This window comes from Lepisosteus platostomus, chromosome 8 (genome assembly GCF_059453375.1).
Source record: "Lepisosteus platostomus isolate fLepPlt1 chromosome 8, fLepPlt1.hap1, whole genome shotgun sequence".
NCBI lineage: Eukaryota > Metazoa > Chordata > Actinopteri > Semionotiformes > Lepisosteidae > Lepisosteus > Lepisosteus platostomus.
Window position 1 is genome coordinate 25,316,503 of NC_142618.1, and position 26,617 is coordinate 25,343,119.

The 26,617-nt window shown below is 37.4% G+C and overlaps 2 long non-coding RNA genes across 3 annotated transcripts; both read right to left on the bottom strand.

Moving 5' to 3' along the window:
- Positions 1 to 3,348: 3,348 nt before the first annotated feature.
- On the bottom strand, positions 3,349 to 19,490 carry LOC148657120 (uncharacterized). 2 transcript variants are annotated; one of them, XR_015940880.1, is made up of 4 exons: positions 19,436 to 19,490; positions 19,268 to 19,320; positions 5,227 to 5,369; positions 3,349 to 3,899 (listed from the first exon to the last, which is right to left on the bottom strand). It is a non-coding gene; the product is annotated as an uncharacterized LOC148657120 (long non-coding RNA). The 2 variants fall into 2 exon arrangements; XR_015940881.1 differs by having other exon boundaries at positions 5,184 to 5,369.
- Positions 19,491 to 23,410: 3,920 nt separating this feature from the next.
- LOC148657121 (uncharacterized) lies at positions 23,411 to 26,617 on the bottom strand. Its single transcript, XR_015941091.1, has 3 exons — positions 26,412 to 26,617; positions 25,889 to 26,012; positions 23,411 to 24,726 (listed from the first exon to the last, which is right to left on the bottom strand). It is a non-coding gene; the product is annotated as an uncharacterized LOC148657121 (long non-coding RNA).

Genomic DNA, 26,617 nt, shown 5'->3' on the forward strand with positions numbered 1-26,617 from the left:
TATGTCTTTGGACTGTGTGAGTAAACTGAAGCACCCAAGGGAAATCCACACAGATAACATCCATGCATATAGAAGCTGTAAGGAAAAGGCTGTAGTGTGCCTGATTAGGAATGGAAGCAACAGAGACCTATCCCCAGTAAAGCACACTGTGAGTGTTCTAAGCACCTGTGCAGTTTGTCAGTGCCTATGAGCAGATCTTACAGCAGCTATGTTCAGCCTTTCACTACCTTCATCATCATCTTTAATACCTATTATGTGCCCATATCTTTGAAGCTCAAAAGACGTTAAAGCAATCATGCTTCATGGCTACTGGCTTTTTTAATGATGTAAATTCACTTTAAATTATTGATTCATATCTGAAATGTACTGAATAAACGTAGAGGGTAAAGAATGTGTAGTCCTCACATTACCCCCTTTTGAAAACTACTTTTTGACTATTTCACCTCATGTTAACCTTTTACTCTGCTTGGCACTGTACATGAAGTGTGGGTGGTGTTTGAGAGATCAAATCTGTATTGATCTCTCTACCCTCGAATGCATTCCAATCGAATTATTGTGAAAAAAAATCTGAACATATTCATACATTTTACAGCCAGCTCCCATGTTTTTGCCTTATTTCAATAGCAAGCTCTTGAAACGGTACTTGTTAACTGCCTAACTTGTCTCTTGTTTGCTGTATGTAGTAGGAGGATTAAACCATTTTATTAATAACATGGTTTGTGAATCTAGAACATACAGTAGCAGGAGGAATCAAGGACCCGAAGCCAATATTAATTATTAATTATTTATTCAACCCCATCCAACCAGGCAGATGTTATACTGCCTGACCTGTGCTCATCGTCTGACTGCTCAAGGCCAACCAGACAGGCTGCATTCGTTTTCGATACTCTTTCATTGTACTGTGAACCTTGTCCCCACTTTCATCATGTGTCTTTCAGATTTATTTACTCATATATTTATTTTAATAGCTGGCAGGTAAAGGAGAGCAACCTCTGCATTTTTCAGTGCCTGGTTTAGTGCTCCATGTCATTGTTTTACTATTCAATAAGGTGATCTTTAGATTTAAGAATGATAGGGCGAAAAGATAATGAGACCACTCTGACCCCATGGGAAATTTCAGAATCTTCAGAAGTAAGGGGGTAGTTTATAGGTTTATTTTGAAATTAATTCAACATGTCTGTATATTTTTTTAAAACATGCGAGAGCTTATAAACAAGAAGAGGCATTTGTTGCATTTCTAAAGTTCTTTGTGCAGTATCCACACAGATATTGAATGCTGCTCCAAGTAGTACTACACATTAAAATTAACTTCTGAATTTTTCCATTCACCAATTGCATACTGTATATATAGTTCCTGTTTTTCTGCTCACAATATTAACAGAACAAATTGATCATGTATGTTATTTATAGTATGACACTAAAATACATGTAAATAAGATACATGTAAATGCATTTACAATTTCCAGTTCATTAATTAACTCTTACAGCACGTTCTTCTTGACAAGGCAGCCATAAAAAAAATTACATGGAAAATATTTGAATCTGCCTAGAGACAAGTATTTTGTTGTGCAGTCTTGAACACTTATTAGTGGCTTAGGACCATTTTAATACTTGTTTGTGAAATATACCAGCTGCTGTTCTCAACTACTGCAATCTAAATCAGCTTAGAATTGATCATGCAAAGAGAAAAACACAGATGTTTTACTACTGGGTTTAAGAGACTGAAATCAACAAAAGACAAACAACATATTTATCCTAAGCGCAGAGTGGTTTCAAAAATAATTTGCAAATGGTTGTGCGATTAAGACTGCATTCCAGAGTACTGAATGCAGCACAGCCCTAAGTATTGCACTGCTGCCAGTTTGCACTGTACCAATAGACTCTGCTGTACAGCAGGCTAAGCTGCAAGTGCACAATTTGTTCATCTAAAACTAAGAAATGAGAACAAACAGTTGCTATATCAGTGTATTCTGCAATTTGGCGGAAATGCCATTATTTACAATACTTTGTATAGGTCATGTGGGTAAATTAGTAAAATAAGAACTGTTATCATGGCTTAGCACCCAGCAGACATCAGTCACATGTTAGATGGCTATTATTGTTTTAGCAGGTGTCAACACCATAGCTCATAGATTGTAGGTTTGGCCTGGTCATTAGCCATACAAAATGGATACATCATATTTAATGACTCAAAACCAATGGGTGGTATCAAATATAAAAAAGTGATGCCACTCTTTAAATGAAGGTCTAAGAAGGTTTGCTGGTTACCTCACTTTCTTGGAGGCTGGCGTAGATGGCAGTGAGGTTTCCAGCAGTACAATAATCAACACCAAATTCAACAATGTCCTAACACAAAGTAAATATGAGCAAAAAAAAAAAGAAAATGACAACATATGTGCACTTCCTATCAAATCAGTTCCATCCAGAAGACGGAAAAACAAAAAACATAACATACAAAATGTTTTTTGAGCAGCCAAAAACAGATTATCTGTCTATCACTGGCTAGAAGAGAGATAATCTGTCTAGTTCACAGTGTTCTGTACAGTGAGATTTGCTCTGCAGATCTCTGGTAGACTGCAGCAAGATACTGGAAAACACTGAACTGTGAAATAGTACAGTGCAGGGTGCCAGATGTGGAAGGAGGATCTCCCATATAAATAGGCTTAGTACTTTTCTCTGATAATATGGTGGTTAAGTACAAGCTTTTTGTTCTAAAAGGGGGTGTGATAAAGTATTATTTAGAATGCTTTATGTTTGCAAAACAGAAAACAGCAAGCTATTTAAATCAATTGAAATTATTCTTCACCTTTTAAAATGAATTACACTTCCATAAAACATGCTAATAACATCTCTTTTAGAAAATGTGAGCTTTCACTTACTACCCACCATTTTGATGGCTGCAAAGGTGCACTTCTCCCACTGTAATTAAATTAAGTAATGTTAGGCATGCTGACAAAAATATACAGATAATTAATCAACAGTTATTACCTTAAATGTTAAATCTCCTCAACATCTGGTCAATTAATAACGCAACTAATAAAGTTAGTTTGGTTATTTAACGTTAGTTTAAATAAAACAAGTTTAAAGGCTAAATGTTTTGTCTGCAGCAAAAACATAAGTATTAAAAAGTACAGAGTCTTCAAGTCTTTCATACTAGATCTAAAAATGAAGTACATTTTGTTGCTGGGAAGAAGCTGTGGTGCAACAAAGTGATGTAATAGGAGAAATGCACTGACATATTCACCTTACAGGCAGGTCTGACCCTCTTGTGAAATACTTCCTTTTGATGCTAAAACTTTAAGTTCAAATGTTGCTTGTTTCTTGTTCTCTAGAAAACACACCAAAAACGTAATGTCACCATTTAATTGATATATCATTGAATTTCATTGACACAACCATTGTTAGTCAAAATGAATAACAGTGTATATGTACATTACATTTACATATTTACATTTACATAATAGATCAATAAAGATACTGAAGTTTACTAAAGGCTTATGAATGTGGCAATAGGATTTCACTGTTGTAGGACAGTAAACATGTCAGTTAAATTTATTCTGAAGCAGTAAGATGGCTTTGCTCTCAAATGCACTTACCATTGTCTGACCTGACTTCTGAAGAGTTTGAAATTATTTTTCTCCAGATGTCACCCCAGCTCTAGCTCCTAATATTTGATGAGGCTCAAGTGTGGAGAGTAGATCATAACTGTCAGATTGCTAGATAGCCATTGCTATAACAGCTTCCTGAGGATATCAGTTGTCACCCTAGAATATTGTCACGTCGGGATGAACCCACAGGAAATGCCACAGGCAATGTCCCAGGATGTGATCAAGGTTGTGCTGTGTAGCCATGTTGCCATCATTTCATTACAAGTGGTCTTCTGTATTGACTGGACACTTCTGCACAGACAATCACACAGGATTTCCACATTGACAGACCTGTTGTACACATTTTTCAGTTTATTTTTCTGTACCTCTAAGTCACACTCACTTATCTCCATTAAGGTGGATTACTCAAAACTTTGATTCATCACTAAAGAGGGCTCTACTCCTGGTAAGTCCACTTGTGGTGCTGCTCCAATATGCCTGTGGTGTAACTGTATTTTACTGTTGATAGTCATGTTCTCCTTAAATGACTTTCACTAGGCTTGTCATTGAACAGGATAATTTAGTTCATCACCTGTGCCCAGTCAACCCTCAGTCAATTTGTGAATGAGGTGTTTTAGTGATTATGGAACAATCAAAGTCACTTAAATGTATATCAGAAACATTTAATCGATTAAAAAAATCCATATACTTCATTTTTCCAAAATTATACATGCAATAAGAGTGACAGATTTATTTGAAACTTAGCAGATATTCATTCTAATATGCGAGATTAGTCATACAGTAGGTGCTTGGCTGACTTGCCATGACCTCAGCTGCTTAGTCACAGAAGATCAGTTCCCTGGAAAAAGAGGAGTATTTTTCTCCCACTGAACAGATTTAATTCTTCCTTCTTACCAAATGTAAAACAGGGTTCTTTATACAATTACATGTATCTTTTTTGTAGTTTCAACTTAATAATACGTTTTAAAGTAATGCAAATGTTAGCATTTTGCACAAGCAGAATGCAATCTACAGTTTTTGCCAATGCAGGAAAAAACAGCCCCAAAACGTGCAAAACACAATATAAACAACTAAACCGTTTCACGTAGGAACAACTACATATCTTTAAGTCAGCATTTGGGGATTGGTAGTTCTTGGTATTTAGCTTGACAAAGCCATTTTATGTTTTTGCAGAACAACAGTTTTGAGTGAAATGATATGAAAACCCAGAGATTATATTCTAACATCCTGCAGAGAAATCATCGAAGTGCACGTTCTACAGCAATTTGGTGGTTAGCATTGTATACTAATCGCTTTTGCCTGCTAGTATCTGTTTCCCTAAAACCACAACCCGCTGATTTCTTTGTTTTCTTCCTTTCCCAGGCACGGGGGAGGGGCAGCCTCTCCAACGACTGATCAACATTTGATGAAAGTGAAACATAACTCAGCACATCTGACCTGGAACATGTGAGTGACTGCTTGCCAGCTTCGGTACTTTAGGTCTTTAATCACATGCTCCTCCATGTGAGGCTACCCTCCCATCCACTGACAGAAAGAGCTTTATGTAAGTGCCTGGCTGCTCATATACAAACTCACATGCTGATGTTGTAAAGAACTCTGACAGGCTCTATTGTTCTACCTCATGCTCCCTGGGTTGCCTCTTGTCACATAGTTCATGCAGCTGGGGAAGGGGACGTCTCCAGCGTTGGCCTTCCAGTTCCCTCTGGCAGGAAGCCGAGAGATCAGCAAAAACTCCTTCTCTGCTTTTCTTTCTGAGGACAGCTGGCAGGGAACAAAAGAAAGAGGCGTGCAACTGGTCAGATAAAGTAATAGAACAAGGAAGAAATCGACAACATGCCTCAGGCGTAAGCAAAGACGAAATTTATAAGACAGAGAAGCATGGAAGCATGGTATATGTACTAGACACACTGAAAATAAACAAATCTACAGGGCCTGTTGGTATATAATAATAATAATAATAATAAAAATAATAATAATAAAAATAATAATAATAATAATAATAATAATAATAATAATAATAATAATAATAAAGTGCACCACCACCAATGTGCAGCATCCACCAATGAATATGAACCTTTACTGTATGAACACAAGATGTTATTCACTGATCATTAACAAAGCAATTTCTATCAGTCACTCAAGGCAGAGGTAATATCTAGCAAAAAATACTTATACTTCATGTAAAGTTATGGAAACAATAATCAGAATTGACTAGATGACCATTTGTACGGTTGTACGATTCTAGGAGATCCTCACAGTTTTAACAAAAGCAGGTCTTGCTTAGCTACAATAACTTGTCAGAGTTCTCTGAAAAAGCAACAATAATAATGGATATAAAAAGACCTTATGATATGATGTATTCAGACTTTTAGAAGACATTTGAAAGAGTGTCTCAAAAATTGAGTCATAAATTCCAGGAGGTAAGTATTCAAGGAAAGCATTTATTTGGATCAAGAACTGGTAAATGGATACAAAAGAAAGAAGAGATGTGGGATGATGCTCAGATTGGGATTAGTATAAATGGAGTACCATGGAGGTCTATAAAAGAACCAATATTCTTCCTAATTTATATCAACAACATAGATTCTGGTATGGTTGCAAACTTGTCAGCTTCACAAATAAAACCTGTCAAAAAAATCAAACTTTTTTCAAAAGAATCAAACTCAAGATTGAACAAACAGCTGGCAGATTACATTTTACAGTATGTACAGGTATAATTATATTTTATGTGTTTTGTTATGGCCATAAAAATCTAGACAATGTTAAAAAAGCAGTAAAAAAGCAAGCAGAATTTGAGGAAATATTGTAACAAGTATACAATTTCAATCAAGGAATGTTGTGTTAAAACTGTTCAATGCACAAACTGAGCCTCAATTGGAATAATGTGTACAATTTAGGTCAATACATTGCAAAAAAAAAAAAGATACTGCTACTCTGGAATCAGTCCAGAGAAGAGAAATTAATTTCTGCACTTGAAGAATGTCCTGCACTGACAGGCTAAAATAACTGCAAACTTGAACAGAGAAAACTATGAGTGGATGGTACTGTACAATATGGCTCAGTGGGGTGAGTATTAAGAATTCTTCAAGGCATTGACAACTTCAGTCCAGTGTAATTCACAAATCAACACAGAAGCACAAACCACAGGGCAAAAGTGGAAATTATGGGAAAGTGCATTTGTAAAATTAAGAGACCATTTTGTATGCAAAGGGCTATGGGAGACATGAACAATTTGCACAACCATGTTTTTCTTTTCCATGTCACAGATTAGAACTATTCTGTTCTAATGTCCCGGAGTACTCTCCTTCCATATAGGATACACCTGCTTCTCATAATCTTGTGAAGAAGAAGGTTCAAATGAAGTGAGTGCCATTAGAAATGGTGTAATAGAGTGTAAAAAGTGAGAAAAAAAAGTTCACCAGATTATTATTTATTAGATATGCCAAATCTATTAAACTTTTAATAAGCAATGAATTTGCAAATGGTTCCTGAGAGTCAATCAAGTATACAATGCTGAATTTCTATTACTTATATATTCTAAACATATAGTCTAATCAGAGGGGGGAAAAACCAATGTGTTAAAAGACCTTAAATACTCACTGCAGAGAGATTTCAGTTCTTTGCACCCAGCGGTGAAAGGTGCAAAGTCTGCTCTGTGGTTGTTCCCATGGCGACAAACAGGTGCACAGACAGCTCTCGGAGCATGGCTGCAACATGTGATACTATCAGCACGCACACCGGCACCAGCACTGCTGTGACTACTCTCTCCACACAGGCAGGGGAGCAAAAATAATGAGGAGAGCCTGAGGTGCTTGAAATCTATCAGGACTACTTTGGAAACAGTGCCCTGCTTCTGCCTGATTGTTTTTTTTTTTGCAACTGCTGTTTCAATCCCAGAATGTTTATTCTCTTTCCAGTTTTTTTTTTCATCTCTTGTTTAAAAGTCCCCCAGATGATTTATATGGACTTGTGGCTTCTTAAAATAAACATTCTCAGATTTGCGCGGCCTTGTATTTCAATAACCCCCTTCGACTGTTTACTCCACAAATGTGTTTTTTTTTCTATCATTTACTTCACAAAAATGGTATGTTTTACACCCTTGGACTAAATATTAAAATGTTTTTCACTCTAGAAGTAGGTTTTCCATATTTAATCTAAATAGCAATATTGAAATATTTGTCTAATTAATTGACGCTCAAACTCTAATCTAGGAATTTTGAGAAGCACTGATTAATCCCCTTTGTTTTGATTTGTCAAATAAAATCTTAGTTACAGTAGCTTGTCACCAGCACAGTTAAGACAGTTAATAGCCAGTGAGTGAAGGGCGTTCCATCCAGTCATCTCTGGTTTCTCTCAAAATTCGCCTTGAACTCAGTTATGATGCTTACAGAATAGGCAACACAGGAGACAATAACACACAACACTTCTCTTGAGGTCTCTCCTAACTCTCTTGCCAAACGTGCACAGTTTCCAGTATTATTGCTGACCACTTAACTAGCAAAGTGTGTGAGAATGAGCAAAGGAACCAAGTGTGTTTCTCGGACAGAGTTCCAGACTTATCGATATGGCTTTGTGACGTTTCCCTATTTCACAAGCTTTTCAAATTCACTGAACACTGAGCAGTTCCAGCAGTGACAGTCTGCAAAAGTTGCAAAATGGGGAAAGGAATGTTTTGGCTCACACAGAGACAAATCTACAAAGAGTGCATTTTGCTATCAGCATATCTATAATGAATAAGTCAGAAAGCATGTCTGTTAATAAAAAACAGAAGATCGCTGAAGATTCTTGTCTATAGCTCAAATCTCTTTTTTCTTTATATTTTCTTTATTGCAGTCTTACACATCAGGTCCAGACATGCCTCTCCTTTATAACATATACAACTAGTGTGCAGTGTAGCCCTGGGGGTAAATAAAGATCTAAATATTCCATGATCTTGAATTTCAAAGAAACATGCATGCAGAAAATCCGAACAGGATCTCGATGAAGTCACTTGAGTATACTGTATGTCTCCACTACCATACTTTACAGCAGGTTGAAAGTCAAACTTCCTCAAGTCACAAAGCTATTATTAAAGCATGTTATGGATTTCCTTTCCCTCAAAGTGATTCAAAACATTCAAGTTTGTAAAAAAAAACATTTTTCCTTTGACATCATTATCATCACATTAAGTTAAATAACCACTTCATGATGTCCCAGAGCCTATCCCAGGAAGCACTGTGCACAAGGCAGGATACACCCTGAACAGGACACCAATCCATCACAGGGCACAAACACACTCACACCCTGACCAATTGTACCAATATTAGCACATCTTTGTACTGTGAGAAGAAACTTTTATAAATATAGGAATAACATGCAAACACCCAGACAACCAGGAATTGAACCCAGGACCCCAGTGCAACAAGGCAGCAGTGCTAACCACTGTGTCATCATGCTTACTTTGTTACAGTTTAAAGCACAAACAACACCCCCCAAAAAATGCATTCTGTTAAAGGACTAATACAGTAGGTTAAAACCTTTGATAAATTAGGTTAATTTAAAAAAAATAACCAGACAAAGCTGATCATTGAAACATTAATCAGTGTTGAGTAGATAAAACTTGGTACCTTGTCTGGTAACTTTGTCTATTAATAAAAAAACAAAACTGAAAATAAACCAATTTTAAAGTTATTCATTTTCACCTCAACATCATTTCAGTGCTTCAGTTTTTACTGGGGACTTTTTAGTACATACTGTATGAAGCTCATAATCCAAATCAGATCACTCTCCTGGACCATTACTTTATCTATCATTACTTTTTAATTCCCATTGACCTGAAGTGAAATTTCACAGTTTTGACCTACATTATTCTCACTCTTACAGTTCTTCTACAGTGATTCACACAAAAGAAGAACAATACTATTTCTAGCCATATATTTTTTGTATTTTAATGTAAGAATCCCACTACCATTATATTATTGTATTCTATCCTATACAGAATAGTTAAAAAGTGAACTTAATTCTCTTCCTAGGTTAACATGATTTTGAATACTGAACTGCTCATTACTTTAGCAACTTAAATAAAGATTTCTAATTATTTTGGTACCATCGTCTGTCTATTGTGTTATAAATAGCTGTTTGTTTAGATCAGCATGTTGAGGTGTAGAATGCAAAATGCAGAAAACAATTATAATATCCTGATTTTAGGCCAGACAGAGAGCTCCCGTACTCAAAATCTACCCAGTGAAAATTGCTTTTACTGGATGTCATCAAATGCCGTCCCATCTCAACCACCTCTTATTAAAATGTCAAGTTTGATAAATGGCTTGAAAAAAACAAGGTACACTTCAGATCCCATCAGAATTGTAATGTCTTGCCAATGGCTTTCACCCATGATAACTCTGATATCATTCATATTAATCATAGCAAAGAAACAGCTGCACTTGTTCAAGGAGGGCTCAGGGGACAGCCAGGGACCAATTGGGGGTTTTAGCAAAGGGTCAGATGAAGGAACAAATGCCTGAGACCTGTATCCATTGGGATGAAAGCCAACATCCTCTAAGGTGGTGTTTCCCTCTCCAGGGTCTTCTGGTTCCCATTCCAAATGAATACTGTTAGTGTGTCTCATCAGGTCTCAATCTGTACTGTTTGCTATTGTAGAATATAAATCGTAGTTTTAAAAATGGCTTCAGTTCTTCAAAAGTAGAACAAGACCATAAATTAGCACTCAACCTGTGTTGGATGCTGGATTTCATCTTTCCACTGTCACGAAGCGTTCTTTCAGGACCCTATGCAGACAGCACAATCCGGGGAGGAGTGAGGAAAACACGGGGAAAAAAGCATGCAAAGGGGCTAGAAGGAAGACAGGGGAGGTCCAAGGAAGGAAGGTCCAAGGTGCACTGGTGTTCAGGGAGGTGTGTCTGAGGCAAACAAGTCCAAGGGAGTCCGTAGCAAATCCAAGAATAACCAATGTCCAAAACCAGGAGATCCATCCAGACACAGACAAACAGAGTTAAAAGCCAGAGCGGGATCCGTGGAAGGGTCAGGGGAATAAAAGGGGGGTAACGGGACCAGACGCTCCAGTCCTGGCCCCAGAAGCTCCTGGACTCGCGGGTAGGCGGGCTTCCGGGCGTCCATCTTCCAAAGCTGAGCCCAGATTGGCAGGAATGTCTGGCTTTTATAGGACGGGGGGCAGGAACCGGAGGCAGGTGCAGGAGATAAATACAAAACTAGGAAGGGCTGGAACGTCCTTAAGAGGAGGGGTTTATGAGCATGAGATCCACTCATTTATGTTTATCATGTCAAAGATCTGGTTGAATTTAATCAATGACCCCACGTGGCACTAAGAATGCTTATTATGAGACTGTTTGAAAGTGTCATTTACGTCTGTGCTTTATACTGTATCATTAGCGGATAAATAATAAGGTTGTTAAGAAAGCTATAGGGGAGAATCAATCGTAAACCAAGTTGAATCAGACTTCTGCTCACTGTATTCCTTGGAATTTGAACATATAAAAGAAATTAGTTGTGTCACTAAGTCCTGAGAAAATGTACACAAAACCTGTCAGGGATACATACATTTACTGGGGTAGATGTCGGGGAAAGATGCTTAGGCCAGCAGGTGTCTCTAGAAGAAATAGAAAGGACGTTATGTGTGCGCAAGTTATTTGTGGCCAGTCATTGGGAATTTATGGCCTGTCAATACCTTTGCAGGTTCCCTTGTCTGTCAATCGACCCCACTGACTTCCTGCCCCTTAACCTGAGGGGTATAGGCTGTTTCATACATTTGTACACAATTTCTTAGCAAATCAACGAAACCCTATCTTATTATTTAATTAAGGCCAATGAGAACTGTGTTGCAGTCTAGGACCAACTCCTTTGCATGATTTGCAGAATTCATGTTCTCAGAAGCATATCATCATTACTACCACCAAATCAAAGTCTATAATAAGACATCTACATAAGCATAATTAACATGATGGAACTTTACCAGAACCCAGCTTAAAGGCAAATGCTAAATTATGAATCACAGCTCATTTCTAAGACTGTACCATCAGTACTCCACTTCCCGATCACAGCAACTCATGATCTCTAAAAATAAAAGAGACAAATGTTTTTTTTTCTTTCTTGACTAAATTTAAAACACTCTGCTATTTTTGTGTGCTGCGTGATCTAAAATAACCAGGGCACTGTTCTTGTATATTACTGTCTGCCTAGAAGGCTATAAATAGCTACTGTCAGATATTTTTACTTCTCTTCTGAGCACTCTCAGCGGTCCAGGATATTAAGATCTGTTAGCTGAAGTATTCATAAAAGACAGAGCAAAGCTGCTACACACAGGACAGCAATGCCTTGCGTGCATGCCTGTTGCCATGCAGGGATAATTTACCCATACCTTTGATCTAATATTCAGCCCTTTCTTTGACCACATACTGTACATTAGATCACATCCTAATCAGATCATGTTCTTGGCGAAAGCACACTTTCTTTTCATCATCTAATGCCATCTGAGACTTGAGCATACCCGAAGCCAGTGCCAATGATGGTCAAGTTGTGATTGATCCCAGAAATAAACACTGATTCTTGATCTTAAAATGCTTAGTTTTTTCATTTGAAGTTGCATTCAAAATTAGATTTAGAATAAACTGCAGGAAAGACCACTACATTCCTGTGAAGACCCCGTCATTATAGGACCCACACAGACCACAGGGTGAGGGGCCTCTATTGGCCCCACTAACACCTTTTCCAGCAGCAACCTTAGTTTTTCCCAGGAGGACTCCCAGCCTGGTACTGACCAGGCTCTCACGTAGCCTCAGTGGGTTGCCAGTTGTGAGTTGCAGGGTGAGCATTGGATGTTCTTCCTGTGTTCATGTGGGTTTTCTCCAGGTGCTCTAGTTTCCTCCCACAGTCTAAAAACATACTGGTAGTTTAATTGGCTTCTGGGAAAGATGGTCCTGTTGTAAGCTTGTGTGTCCGTGTGTGTGCCCTGCAGTGGACTGGCATCCCACCTAGTGCCCACTGCTTGACAGGATAGGCTCCAGCTCCCCCATGACTCTGAATTGGATCAAGGAGTTAAAAAATTGATTGATGAATGGATTTGTAAAACAGAGCTGGCTAAACAAAAGGAAGCAATTAAAACATTAATATTGTATAATAAAATAAGCCAAAAGAGCTATAAAAGGTAGGTGGCAGGGTGGCTAGTGTTGCTAACTCACAGCTCTTGGTTCATGGGCTTGATTCCAGAATGAGGTGCTTCCTGTGTGAAGACTGCAGGTGTGCAGACTTGGTTTTCAGCTGATGCTCCTGTTTCTGTCCTGTGCCAGAAGACATGCTACTGGAGTGACATTAATTAAGGCCTGTGAATTATCCTTCTCTGTGTGTGTCCCACAGTGACCTGACGTCCCATTTTAGGATGGACATTGGGACCCTTACCAGGAGTAAGAGACTTTCTGATACCGGCTATTTGGATAGAAGTTACAAAAGGTAAATCACTTGTAACACCTTCGTGCAATGAGTAGTGTTCTTCATGCCTACTGCACATCCAAAAGAATGAAGAAAAAAACAAGGAAGTTGTGTACACAGTGTGTAGAGAAGCACGAAGCCAGGACACTGGCTTCCTGGCTCCTTCTCACTTGTTTACATGTCTCCTAAAGGTGCAGTTTCACCATTGTAATATCTCAACACCAATAACAGGGAACCTAACAAAAACTAAACAAAAAAAACCCAGGAACCTGAATAAATAAACTCAAACTTCAGCAGGGTAGCCCAAGTTCTGCTTTTTTTTTTCCTGACTGAGCACTGGGAGTGCTCCAGAGACGTGCTTATTGACGCCGAGCAGCTGCAGCGTTTGGGAGACTGTGTGTGAGGTGCGGGGGTTGGCGCTGAGTGGCGAGACAAAGCAGCCAAATGTTCCAGACACAGTGAATCATCATGGGTCCAGTGTGTACTCCCCCTTCTCCTTCCCTCCTTCTGTCTTTGCCCTCAGCTTCAATAATTATTCAGTGTCCTTGATAGCAGGGTAACCTGAGAGGACTTGGCTCAGGCGCAGTTTGAAGAAAACAGAGGTAAAAGGCCTCAGGGACAGTTTGGTGGATAATAACAGGTAGACACAATGGCGGGGGCATGTGCATGCGAGTGGATGTTTGTATGGAAGTGTGTGTGCGCATGAGAGGGATGTTTGTTTGCACGTGAAAGAATAAATGGGGGTGTGTCAGGAGTGGGCCTCCAGATTCAATGGAAAGATTCAGAGGAAGTGTTCTTGTCCTGTCCTGGGACAAAAAGTAAACAAAAAATGATTTAGCTGGACTTCATAACATAATCTGTGGCACTTGGCTCGCTGTGGATTCAAATATTCTTTCTTAAGTACTAAGCTGATGCAGGGGATAAACCATCGCATCTGAGACTTTATGTAAACTTTTTATGATTATAATTTTCTTTTTAAAAAAGTACAAAGCTGAGGAATACACACAGAATTCTCACAGAATGCTATACAGAAAAGCCAAATTTAGTTTTGAAAGGACCCTTGAGAAAAGGCAATGTAAGAATTATACACTAACTGTCAGCATTACCCTTGCTTTGGTCATCTATTATCATAATTTTCACTTTAATACTTAATAAAAAACAATGAATGTTGTTTAAAATGTTTACTGTACTATTTTAACATAACAGGTCTTAGATGAATGGCTTTTAGAAAAAGCTTGTTACATTCAGATTAATCCATCTTTGTGGATCGCTATTATCCTCATCCTGACTCCAAGAAGGACATGTGGACCACAAAAGAGCTAATCTCTAAACCAGGGTTGTCAAACACATTTGCTATACTGGACCAGATTTGATTTAAATGTACTTTCAAGCAGACCATGTATACCATAAATTACCAAAATGCCAGGCAAAGTCAACATGTAAAATTCAATTTTTTTATGTTTTACCTCCATTAAATGCAGTTAGCAGTCATTGCCTTTTCACTAGATGCAGAATTTAGTAAAACATATTCACTGCCCTCCAAATAATGCTAAATATTTTAGCATTATTAACCATAATTGTTTGAAATAATTATTATTGTGATTATTATAGACAAGGGACTATAATAATCTAAGAGCAGATCACTGAGTGTGAACTAGTAAAAATTACTTTACTATTATTAATATATATATATCGGAATAATCTGCATTGTTCTTATTAAGGACAGGCTTTTCAAATTCCTTATTTTTGGCAGTTTATTGTACATTTCCTCAATTACTTTCTTATCATTTAAAACATTTTTTATACAATATACAGTAGTTACCTGTCTTATTATGTATAATATAACATACATATGACACACATCTATGTTTATTCCTATTATACATGTACAAAAAATAAGGATTTCCCACCCCATGACCCGTTACTTTGTTTGTTACTCTACATTTATAATAATAATAATAAACTTTATTTTATATAGCGCCTTTAAAGGTGGCTTCTCAAAGCGCTTTACAGGATGACAATAACAATAAATAAGAAGACTACAACAATAAATAAGAAAATTTCACAAGACAGGACACAATTATAATTACAACAATACAACAATAACAATAGAGGAGACCGTGGAAGATGGTATTAAGAAGAGCAGAGGGGTGAAGAATGGAACCAGTTAAGTAAAGGCTTTTCTGAAAAGGAGGGTTTTGAGTCTGGATTTGAAGGAGTTTAGAGAAGGTGACTCTCTAATATCCTTGGGCAAGGAGTTCCAGAGCTTGGGGGCATAGCAGGAGAAGGCCCTGTCGCCCATACAATGTAGACGGGCTTGGGGGACAGTAAGGAGGGCAGAATTTGAAGAGCGGAGGTTGCGAGGTGGGGAGTAGGGCGATAAAAGTTCAGACAGGTATTGAGGTGCCAAGCCATGTAAAGCCTTGTAGGTGAGCATGAGGATTTTAAAGTCTACGCGGAATTTGACCGGAAGCCAGTGCAAGGACTCCAGGATAGGAGTAATGTGAACACTTGCACTAGATCTGGTCAGGATTCTGGCTGCTGAATTTTGGACATACTGCAGCTTGTTCAGAGTAGATTTAGATACCCCAGGGAGCAGAGCATTGCAGTAGTCAATTCGAGAGAATACAAATATGTTGATCAGCTTTTCAGCCACAGTTAATGATAGCATAGGGCGTAGTCTTGCGATATTTCTAAGGTGAAAAAAAGATGTTTTGACAGTATGCTGTACATGTGGGTCGAATGTTAAGCCAGAATCGAATATAACCCCAAGGTTTTTCAATTTTGATTGGAGCTCAAGTACAGAGCCATCTACAGACAGGGTTACAGGACTGGCTTTACGAAGTTGATGGGGGGTACCAATAAGCATGACTTCAGTCTTGTCACAGTTAAGATGAAGGAAGTTTTGAGTCATCCAAATTTTTATGTCAGAGATGCAATTAGATAGAATAGAGACAGCCACATCAGTGTCGGGTTTGGTATGGATGTATATTTGAGTATCGTCAGCGTAAAAATGAAAGCTGAGGCCATGTGATCTTAAAAGCTGACCAAGTGGGAACATGTAAATGCTGAAGAGCAAGGGGCCCAGTATTGAGCCCTGAGGGACACCAGACTTGACAAGACCAATTTCAGACCTGTACCCATTGAGAGAGACAAAGTGACAGCGATCAGTGAGGTAAGACTTAAACCATTTGAGGGCAGTGTCAGAGACTCCAAACACAGTCTCGAGACGAGAAAGCAAGATGTTATGGTCAACAGTGTCAAAGGCAGCACTGAGATCAAGAAGGATGAGTATGGAAAGAGAACCAGAATCAGAAGCTATTAGGAGATCGTTGGTGACTTTGACTAGGGCGGTTTCTGTGCTGTGAAGTTGACGGAAGCCAGATTGGAGGGGTTCGAAAAGGTTGTTTGTCATGAGGTGGTTATGTAACTGAAGTGTGACAGCACGTTCTAGAATTTTAGAGAGAAAGGGTAAGTTGGAGATGGGGCGAAAGTTGTTAAGATTGTCGAGAGCCATGTTAGGCTTCTTTGGCACTGGGGTAATAGCAGCAGTTTTGAGGACCGTTGGTACAATGCCGGTGCTCAAGGATTCATGTATTATATTGAGGACAATGGGACAGAGAGAAGAGAAACAGGACTGGAATAAAGTGGTGGGAATGGGATCTAAAATAGATGTGGTGGGTTTCATGCGCGTAACTAGTTTGTTTAGGGATGCTGAGTCAAGAAGAGAGAAGCTGGAGAGACGGGAACCAGAGAAGTTGGATGAGGAGGGAGGAGGTGTGGAAATTATATCCGTAGTGGAGAGAATGTGATGCCGGATGTTGTCAATCTTAGAACAAATCATTTGTTTGTTTGTTTGTTTTTTAAAAAAAACTTGTATTGCTAACTAGGCTGGAGTGTAGCCTGTAAACTACATTTAACTGTACATTCATCGCACCTTGCATGTCAGTCTGGGGATAAACGCAAAATGTTGTTACAGTCCGATTCTGAGAAGTTTCATCAATAGAAGACTAAAGACCACTATGACATGTATGGTATTCCTAGGTTTTCTATGCAGTTAATTTAAGAAGAAATACAGGCAATGAATAGATTTACTGGTATATAAGGTGAAAGAAAGCCTCTTTAGGACTGCAAAGAAGGACTGCATGTCTTTAATTAGATGATATGCTTGTTGGACACAGAGAGACTAATTTGCATAATAATTTAATTCTGTGGCCCCATTGTGAAAGTGGCCATACTAGCTTTTGTATATTGGTCCCTTTAAATAAATCTAGTTTTGGCAAACGTAAAGATAAATCAATATGCAGACAAATTCTTACACCCATGGACAGAAAAGGTGTAGTTTTACTGCAACGTCTCTTGAGGCAAAGACTGGAAAGACACACAGTGTACAAATCTTCATAGTATCAATTTATATTCAATATTCAAAAGTCAGTAACATTAAATATTTGGTCAACTGCTGTGTAATAGATTCAGAGAAGGTCATCACTAACAAGCAATAACTATGACAGTCCTTAATTAACTGCTTTGTCAGGCAAGCAGTTTTGAGAAAGACATTGACAGCACAAAAACACAAGCTGTCGTGTGGTATTATTGTTACTATTTGACCATTCAGGTGTGCAGGAAAATGGTTTGTTCCACTTGTTTCACTTCAGGCAAAGCACTTTCTTTGTAACTGAGAAATGGTCTGGCTTACTCCATGTTAAACTGTGTATGGTAATATGTTTTTTTAAATGATATATTGTTTATCTGTGTATCAGGTTATCCAGTTGATTTATGATTCTTCTTTCAATTCTATTGTTCTTAAAATTAAATTTCTCCATATCATATTTGCCACAAAAATCGTGTTGTCCTTTAAGTAAAATCTTACTAAAGGAATTGCATACCTTTTAAATGTTCGCATGCAGATTCACAGAACCACCTAAAATTTCTAGACCAAATAAATTTCCATGTGACAGTAAATGTTTTTTTGTGTTTCAGTGGATTTGTTCAAATTTTGTTCAGCCAAATATTCTTGTGATAAAGTTCAAGGAATAATAAAAGGATTAAACCATTATCATATTCAACAAACTGTACACTTTAATTTATTCATAAGGTAAAGCTCCTTTTTTGCATTAAATGTGAGCTCCTTTGTCTTAACAGTGTAAAACATTACATGAATGAAATGGAGCTCTCGGGGTCATTTGAATAGTCAAATCAAACAGAATGTGAGAACTGCTCTGTGTGATGTTTTTAAGGACAGAGTCTGCCACTGAATTAATATTGGAGGCAGCCAGCCAGCTTGTCTTCAGCTGAACACAGTACATTCAGTATTCAATCACATGCACATTAAGAACAGTCACTTATTTAGTGCTCTTTTATATCAAAGAACAACTTATAATATGATCTAATTAAGAATCATAGATCATAGATTCATCATTATTTAATGCATGAAAATGTAATTAAGATGTTTACAGAACATTCACATACAGTATTATTGCTGCTTCATACAGATGTCAAGTAATACAAATGAGCCTGGGTTCCTATATTATAGAAAAACCAACAGAGGAAGATATATCTGATAAATATTTGACTAATGCAGAGTTTTGAAAAACAGTTTGTTATTTGCAATGGTTTCAGAAAAGTGTTCAGTCGTATGTGAGATCTTTTTGCATCTTTAACCTTTGTGGTTTAAGCATAAGCTTTCATGTTAGTGAAGTACAATCTGAAATGATGAGTAACATTTTTCAATTAATCACCCTTTTCTTCTTGTAAATAAAATCATAAAATAGAGCTGCTTGGGGTTACAGACGCTGAAGTCTTTTTCTTTGAAGATTAATTTCTTCAAGGCATTTTTCTCTCATCAAAATTGTTCAAACCACAATATTTCAGACGCGTACAAGCAAAATCATGGTGAAGTTGGAGAACACTTACAGAACGTTTAATAGCCTGTGGCAGTATAATGAATTATATAAATAATTAACATTCTTGTGGTATGGATCTCTCAAAAGTCTCTCTGGTGCTTTGAAAAGAATCTCTGTCAAAATGCTGCCATCTATAGGTATCTATAAAGTATGACATAGTTATGCTGTAGTCCAGTTATAAGTTCTGTAGCTGACAGTTTGATCTGAAGGAACTTACAACTGCATCCATTTAAACAGCTGGGCATTTTACTGGAGGAATGGTACATTCATTCAATGTAAGATCATTTGTTCAAGGGCGAAACAGTGCTTTCTCACCTGGGATTTTGAAGCCACATCCGTCTAGTCACAAAGTCTAAATACTACCCCACCTGCACAATATTATAACATAAAAACAAGGAAATACAAATGTTAATTTTGAAAAGTGACATAACTGGAAATAATTTTCAGCTCCAAAATGGAGTTCTGCAGTATGCTTATACTCACCAAACAGAACATACTTAATGAGACCTCGAAGGAAATCCAGGATGCTGCTATCAATTCCACTCATTGTGACCTGTATTTCAATGGTCGGTCCTGTCAGATGAGAAAGTACTTTTGGATCATTTGGGGTGTAAAGCGCTATATATAAGAAATATTGATTGTTTAATATTTGTTGTCATTAAGTCATGTATAATTTTATGATTTTATTTAAGCAATTCAGATTCTGATGGTGAATGTGTGTGCTGATGTGACTTGTGTTACAGTAGAAAAATTACTATCATAACTTTCAGTTTAGCTTTGATGTACAGTATGCTTATTTGGGGGGGCAATAAAAAATGTTTTAGACACCATGCAAATCTGTACTATATTGGTATGAAATTTATATTATATGTACTATAGGTGGGTGGCACAATGAAGCAGTTGTTAGCACAGGGGCCCTGGGTTCAATTGCTGGGGTGCTATGTGTGGAGCTTGGATGTTGTCCCTGTGCTCTTGAGGGCTTTCTCCGGGTGCTCCAGTTCAAATCCTGGGATGTTATGTTGTTTGTATGTTTTCCCTGTGTTCACACTTGTTTCCTCCTACAGACTAAAGACATACTGGAAGAGTAATTAGCTTCTAGGAAAGGTGGCCCTGGTGTGAGTGTGTGCGTGTTTGTGCCTCTGCATGCCCTGCAATGGACTGGTGTCCCATCCAGGGTGTCTCCCACCTAGTGCCCGTTGCTTGTCAGGATAGCCTCTAATATTCCCTATGAGCCTGTAACCGATAAAGCAGTTTGCAAAAGGATGGAAGGATGTTCTATAGGTGCTGTATACTATAGGTCAGAATGTAACCATTATAAAAAAACAAAGGAGGACAAATTTAGCTGCCAAAAGGTAGTAATTTTTAGGTACTTTTTTAGATGTAAATAAACATCTTCACCCTGTCTCATAAAGTACATGAGTCATTGTGCATACACAGCTAAAATACACTGTAATTTAATAAAATACCATTACTTCAACTCCATTCCACACCTCAAATTGAACTTTTTTTGTTTTTAAAAAAGGAATAACATCTTTTAAAAGAGCCAGACATAATTTTGAATGTAGATTCAATCTTTCTGCTGCTTGCTCTGAATTCACGGCTCTATCAAAGTAGAAAGTGTTCTCAGCATTGCTGGCCTGTACAGTTGCTGAGCAGCTGATTGTCCTCGTGCATCAGAGAAGACCATTTAACACAGAGACTGGCACAGGGCCAGCGGGGATTACTAAGGCCCTGGCTGCAGTTAAAGGTGCAGACAAGCCGCATTCAGAACTGCACAGAGTTTCCAAAACCAGCCTCTAGCACTGTATCCTTGACTTCAAAACATCTCTCTTACGTTCCAAACACATGCACTATCAATATACTGCAAGCAGCCAGCCAACAGGGGAGTCACTTGCTTGTTCAAAACAAATGCTGACAAAGTTGTTTTTAGTAACCAGATTAGAGAACTGCAGCTGACTTTCAGTTTAATGAAAAAAGGGAAGTAGTGGCTATGAATTTTACTGACTAGAGTCGGACTAAATAAACAAAGCTCAGAAACTCGGTTTTCCTGTTCTTAGTTGAAGACAGATGGGATTGACAAATGCAAATATGCTGTAGGGTGGTGCTTGAGGGCTTTTTAAATCACCTAAGACCTTTAATGTAAAATATCACATTGTGTTAGTATCTCTTAAAATAATTAAATAAACACTATTCATTTCAGACACACTTAAACAAAGTTCCACGGATGTGCACACAACAAATTCACTTGGTCATTTTCCGAGTGACACACAGCATTGGGTCTTTCCAGACAGGCATCTGTTAAACTTATATCAGTTAACACACCCAACAGGGAGAGAACTGGACAATCAATTGTCAACCCGCAAAACAGAGAAAAACAACAATCAGCCATATTTTAAGTGCTGAAGTGAAACAGAAAAAGTAACTAACTATAGGTGGAGAACAACTAAAATATCTAAAAACCCTTAAAAATAATATCAAATAGTGTTCCCCTAAAACTGTGAATTCTGTTAAATACCTCGGCTATATTGTATCTGTTGTGTCTGGGTAAGATTTCTACCTAAACATCACATATGTGGGCTTCCCATGCTTTTTGGAATGATGATTTAATTGTCAACTAGTCTGCTCAGCTCCTTTCATAAATTACGAGTCTTTAATGCAGTGTGATAAAATCCATTATAATTTAATAGGCCATAATAAAATGAGACAGAAGTGCACTTGGCAATATTATTCTGCTCTTAAAAGATGCCTCTTCTGACAAAATGCTGTCTGAGTGACCTAACTACAAAAGTAATTGGGAAAGTCTCCTCATTTTTATTGTTAACAATAAATAAACGTGGCCAGCACCTGCAAAACATGAGAGGAATCTAATTCACCTGCTTTCACTATTTGTCCCAGTCTCCTTCCATCCAAATGTAGACATCACAGAAATGTTTAACAATTTTGGCAGCACCACAAACAGTTCCCTCTGATAAAAAATGACAGCGACATTTTCATGACACATTATTTCAATTAACCAGACTTCAAAAGCTCGTATTCCTCAAGAAATACCTTGTAGGATACGTAAGACAAAGTCCTAATGACTAAATGAATGATTAAACCGTTTACAGCCCTTCAGCTAACCTTTTCTTTATAGAATCACAAAAAAAGCAATAAACAAAAACACACCAGTTAAACAATTTAATTTGAAATTATTATGCCACCCACCTGGCTCTAACTTTCGCAGGAACTATTAGAGGTATCCCAGGTACAGTATGGCATCATCTTATATCTATCTTTACGTTACAGTATATAATGTAGGTGTCACAGGATGCCCTCAGTTAACAGTTTCTAAAGATTGAGTACACCTGTTATGCATGAATGAAGCAAGTAATGTGCTTAATGAATATAATTCTGGTCCTTGAGAGTTACAATTTTTGATCCAGCTGAATTTGAAATTGCTCACTTTAAAATTCCCAACAATCAATTACAGAAAGAGTGCCAAATCTTCAGAAACAAATGATTTAGTAATACTGTAGTTACCCATAAACCAGGCTGGATTAGGGTTCCCCTAGGACAGGATTGGTAATGGTTGCCTTCAGTCTCTGCTCACCTAAGGAAAGCAAAGATACATACAGTATCTGCATTAATCTGAATTAATGGTAACTACAAAAAACATAAGAGCACTAATCAAACCAAGAAAGTGTCTTCCTTCTGAAATTACTATAATTTTTTCCTTTCAAAAAGTTTTCTGAAATACGCTTTTTTAACATTTATAAAAGGTTTTTGGATTATTATTATTATTATTATTATTTAGTTGTTGTCATGGTTCACATTAAATGCACCATAGATCTGAGGAAGCCTCTATTTGGAAATAGCTTTTAAGTAAGTACAGGAAATGCCTGGCTGGCTGTATTTTCCAGGCAGATTAATAAAGGCGGTCGCTCCCAAATGCTCCACACGTGTCAAACACACACACACAGAAGTACATACACATGCACACCCACACACACTTTTCCAGACATGCTGAGCAACATTAGGAGGCGGAGCCCTCACCACAGCACTGTACACATGAGCTCTGTTCTTAAAGCTACAGGACACTGTGTCCTTACTGTACCCACCCAAACAAATTAGCAGGATAAAAGCACAGATCCATCAATTATTGTTATTGAGTGATTTGCATGTCTAACTTTTTTATATGTGTAGCCAAAGTGGACCACTTCCAGCTCAATAAGAATTGCACTACAATGTAATCAATAATGCTGAAATGTATTTGACATATCCAAATACATTTGAAGGTCTTCACAATAAAACAAGTGGCCTTGGCACATAAAACAGGAGAAAAGGTTTCATGAGAGGACACTGTTCAGGCAATCTAGCTTATCTGCTTAATTGTAACTATTGGCTTCCTTAGAATATAACCCAGAGGAACAATTTCTACAATATGGCTGGATAGCTTGTTTCAGATACTCACAGCCCCATTTGTGCTGATCTCGCTTTTAAAAGCAGTGTGCTGGTGTTATTATTTGTGATCTCTGGTTGTGTTTCAGTGTTGATTCTGAAGATGTCAAGTGGGCTGACTTTGACTCTGAAGATTCTGAATACTTGAATCAAGTCCCCTCGTAGTCTTCTCTGTTAAAGACTAAGAGATTCATTTCACTTAGCCCAAGACAAATAGCCTAGGGAAAGAACGAAAACACTTGATCAATCTGCCAGAGATGCAGTTCCTGAATTGGTCCTCTTCAGTTTCATAGAAGATGATGAATAGAGGACAATAGAAAACCATCATCCTTGACCACAAAGTATAGCCAATGAATGGTGTTTTTTACCTCTATTTTTTATTCTTATGATAAAAACATGGCAGGACTGATTGTCTCATTAAAAAATGTTCTTAATTGAATTTATGTTTAATTTATGATTTATTTAAATACACACCTGAGCCTTCTTAATTCTAAGGATGTGTATTTAAAGATAAGCCACTGTGAATATACAGTAAACCAGTCCCCCTGGCCAGTGTTATTCACTCTCTTTATCTCATTCAGGCATCTACTGCTACTGCCACACATCATTGCACTGGTCTCTTTATTGACTCCCTCTTACTGTACACTTTTTCAATGCACTCATGTTTCCCTACCACTCTTCCCCAGCCTCCAGTCAGCTTCCATCTCTCCATACAGTATATCTTATTCCAACCTCTCTCTCCTCCTCTGGATTTTTCCACCTTCAGGGGCTGTTCTTTTCCCTGGCTCTGCATTGAAGGAATCAACTATCTATTGGAATCACAACACGTATTATCTCTCTCAGACTGGCATGAACTTTTACCACCAACTTAAACTGCACCCTGCTCGATGGCATTTCTTCTGTACTAAAGTAAAGGATTTGTTACCTGCATATTACTCTGCAACGGACGTTGTTTTCACTCTGCTCAGTATTACTTTTGCACTAACATTTACATGTCTCTGTACATTTACATTTACAGTACATTGTTTTGTTTTTCTCTCCATGTGTTTTTGTTATTTTTTAATTTGCTTATAACCAAATAAACATTTATTTTGTATTTACTTTAACTATTATTTTACATTCTGTAAGTTGCCCTGGATAAGGACATCAGCTAAAACAAATTAATGACAATAATAAAAAAGAGAAAAGAAGCATCTGCTGCAATTAATGCACCAAAAACAGACTACGTTTCTTAGCAGAAGGCTGAGGGGATAAGCGTTATCTTCAGCATTCTTGCAGCTGGTGTGAAATTCAGCACAGCCTTTCCTTAAAGTCAGGGTCAGACTTTATCCTTTATCCTGCAGACAGAGAGACAGACAGAGAATGTAGGGTTAGTATTTTGTTGATGTTATTTTTACTTTCTTAACATTTACCACAGAAGCCAATTTTGTTGGGATTGTTCTCTTATATTGTACTCTTTTTCTAATAATGCCTTGATCTTTTCTATAGATATAGAAATAAGAACAGAAGAAAATAATGAAAATCATGATTATTTTGCTTTGAAAGACATATAATTTATTAATGACTTTTTATCTGAATACATTTTTGTACAAGAAACTTCTCCATCGAGTTCTAACACTTTAACTACTGTTTTTTTTCTCTGGGAAATTTTGTTGTTTTCAGTTGCTAACCTCCCTAACAGAGGCATGGCGATGATAAATAAGCCGAAAATAACACGTAGGAGTTCTAATTGTACCTAGGAAGAAATTACACAAGGAATCAGTGTGAATGTATGTTGTCCTACATTTTTGTGGTTTTAAGGAAATACTGCTGCCATTGTTTGCTTATAGTTTATGCTCCCATGAAAGAAAACTATTTTTCTCTAACATCATGGAATTTCTATAGACAAAAGCCTGGAGTGATACAATGCTGTTTGGAAGAAAATTAAATCTCTTCAACATTCTAGCAAAACAAAACCCATTTCAGTCCTCAGAAAAAAAAAATGGTTTCCAATAATGTCTGCGAGTGCCACCTTTACATTAACAGAATTAAAAAATTGCTCAAAAACTATGCGGAATTTCACAGAAATATATTACGAGATCGTGAGACCTACCAACAATCCCGTATTTCATCATTATTTGTGTCAAATTTGTGAAAGAGCTTCTGTGCGCCAGTTTCAGTCTATGGTCATAAAAATAACATATTTGATCCCAATCATTTGATATTTCATTTTACAATTACCAAAAACGGCTGAGATGCAATCTGGAGTCAGTCACATAAACAAATAATAATACATATACATAATAAATAATAAAAGATAAATATAATCAGGGAAAATTGCATAAAATAATATAAAACAAATTTCAGTCCTAAAAGGATGTAATACAATTGCAGACAGAATTATCAGTCACCCTTAACTGAAACAATATTACCAGCTTGTTTAGCTTAGTAACATTATATTCACTTGTCAGTGATATATTTTGTTTTGAACTGATTCATCTTATTGGTGCTGGTGATTACCAATAAAGAAGGATGCCAATACTTATGACTGCAGCTGCCACTAAGTCCATGCCCCATTTTCTCTTCCTCTGCAAGATGTCATGACAAGCAAAGATTGTTCCCACTGACAGAGCCAAGTGTCTCCCTAAAAACAAGGCAGGACACAAGGTAATTCATTATTAGTCCCAAAGTAAGTTTCTCTCATACAATAAATGATGCATCAAAAGCTACCTCTGCCATCTGATGGCTAAAATGTGATACTGCACTTATATAAAAAAAACTTGTATAATACGTAAGACAAATCCGTTAAAAGTTACTGACATTTCACGCAACCTGAGAAAAGCAAAATCTTTTACTGATTATACCATGACTAACTTTACAGATATTCAGCTGTAAAACTATTACACAGTCCTAAGGGTAACTTCAAATCTAGTTACACACACGCCAAACTATGTCAAATTAAAAGTAGCAGATTTAACTGTCATAAAATGTAATGAAAAAATATATCTGCATATGAGTTAAGTACTTATATAAAACAGATGACCTCATTTTGTAGGATTCCTACTCATAGCTAAGGCTTTCATGAACTGTTTTTCTGACTAAAGTAGCCATTAGATGGAGGTGTTGTCACAGTCCATTTCTGACTGGTGAATTACGACGCTACTGCAGCCAGTTCATCGAGTTCTTTCGTGCTCAGAATACTTGTCATCTTAAGTTTTTTCTTAGACCTGGAAAGTAACACTGGGTCTG